Source organism: Apium graveolens, chromosome 4 (genome assembly GCF_009905375.1).
Source record: "Apium graveolens cultivar Ventura chromosome 4, ASM990537v1, whole genome shotgun sequence".
NCBI lineage: Eukaryota > Viridiplantae > Streptophyta > Magnoliopsida > Apiales > Apiaceae > Apium > Apium graveolens.
The window spans coordinates 233,288,936-233,290,926 of record NC_133650.1 but is presented as its reverse complement, the minus strand read 5'-3'; the positions used below and the strand labels follow the sequence as shown (position 1 = coordinate 233,290,926).

At 38.3% G+C, this 1,991-nt stretch overlaps 1 non-coding gene across 1 annotated transcript; it reads left to right on the top strand.

Moving 5' to 3' along the window:
* Window positions 1-362: 362 nt before the first annotated feature.
* On the top strand, window positions 363-469 carry LOC141723023 (small nucleolar RNA R71). The gene has a single exon (XR_012576017.1). It is a non-coding gene; the product is annotated as a small nucleolar RNA R71 (small nucleolar RNA).
* The last annotated feature ends 1,522 nt before the right edge of the window (window positions 470-1,991 follow it).

Below are 1,991 nucleotides of genomic sequence, written 5' to 3'. Positions count from 1 at the left end.
CGAACTGAGTTGATTCACTAGAAATAGCACACTGCTCCGTCTCATGGGCACCGACACAAAGCTCACAGACACTAGTGATCTGATTAACTCCATAATTAGCCAAAGAATCCACCTTCATCGTCAAAGCCTTAAGCTGAGCAGCTATAACAGTAGCTGTATCAAACTCCAGAATTCCTGCTACCTTGCCCTGAGGTAGTCTCTGAGTAGGATTCTGGTATTCATTGGCATCCATCAGTTCAATTAATTTATAAGCTTCATCATCGCTTTTATCCCATAAGGCTCCTGATGATGTTGCATCAAGCATGGGTCTAGAAGTAGCACCCAATCCATTATAGAAGCAGTTAATGATCATCCAGTCAGGCATCCCATGATGTGGGCACTTCCTAAGCACCTCCTTATAGCGATCCCATGCCTCACATAAAGATTCCCCAGATTGCTGAGCAAATTGAGTAAGTGTGTTTCTGATTGCAGCAGTCTTCGCCATAGGAAAGAATTTAGTTAAGAACTTTTGAGCAAGATCCTCCCATTTGGTGATAGACCCTAGTGGTAGAGAATGTAACCAACACTTAGCTTTAATCCGCAGAGAAAATGGAAAAAGCCTCAACCTAATAGTATCTTTAGAAACTCCATTAAACTTGAAAGTGTCGCAGATCTCGATGAAATCTCTGATATGCATGTTGGGGTCTTCTTTCGAATAACCCCCAAACTGAACTGAGTTCTGTATCATCTGAATCGTGCTCGACTGGATCGCAAAGTTATTAGCGAAGATGGAAGGTCGGACAAAGCTAGAAAGAATATCATTAATCTTCGGTTGAGAGTAATCCATCAAAGCCTTTGGTTCTCCCATTACAGTAAGTGCTTCTTCTTCAACTTTCTCCTCGATAAGAACTTCCTCGAAAACTTTCTTAGCTACTATAACTTCTTCCTCAGCTTGATCCAGTGTTCTCTTACGAGACCGAGAACGCGTATACATACACGCTCGCTAGAGTACGTGAAACACGACAAGGAAATAAGTAAATAACAATGACCGAGTAAATGAACTTTAATGACCACTGATGACAAACACATAAACTAAAAATTAACCCCAAGTCCCCGGCAGCGGCGCCAAAAAACTTGTTAGGACGAAAACACGTGCTAATATTCACGCAAGTATACGCGATCACAAGTAATATAGAATGATTTCTAGTTCATTCCCACAGAGACTGGTTTCAGTTAATTTCAATCAATGCACTTATGCAACAATGGTATGGATATTATCCAATGCTAAGACGATTAACAAATTGAGATTGTTTATAACTACGATTAACTAAGAGACTATACTAAAGAACATTAACTAAGGGATTAAAAAGGGTTGTTTTACTATGACACAAACATGGGATTCTAATTTCATTACTACTTCATTCAATACTCTCTTTGTTCATAACCTTAGCATGCAATGGTGATGACTCTAATCAGATAATACGAAACTGATAAACACCAACTTTCGTTGTACGAATACCATACTACCAGACATCCACAAAAGAGAGAGAAGCTGAATAGACACCAATTATATTGAAACCCTATATGTATATAAAATTTGACAACATAACGGTTTAATGCACAGCTTATCTATCTTGATTACATAGGGCAAGTAAGATGGTTAAAATTACCTACGAATCATGCATATCAAATACATGAACCTATGCTAGCATGGCAAGTTCTAAACCCCTAAATTCACTTTCACTTCATTAGAGATTAACACGCTATCTTATAAGTTCGCGACGCTCATAAGACGAATAAGCACAACCAATACTAGGCTATCATACAATCACCACACACTAAGGCATCGAAACAAATTAACTAAAGAAATCCATAAGTAAATCCGCTAGAACCCCATGATAACGATTAGCCCATAATCGGACTCATCATCAACATGGGTTCCGATGAAAGCATGGTATAATAAACATAGTCTTTATATTAAATAAATAATAAAACCAAGTATGTGACACAAG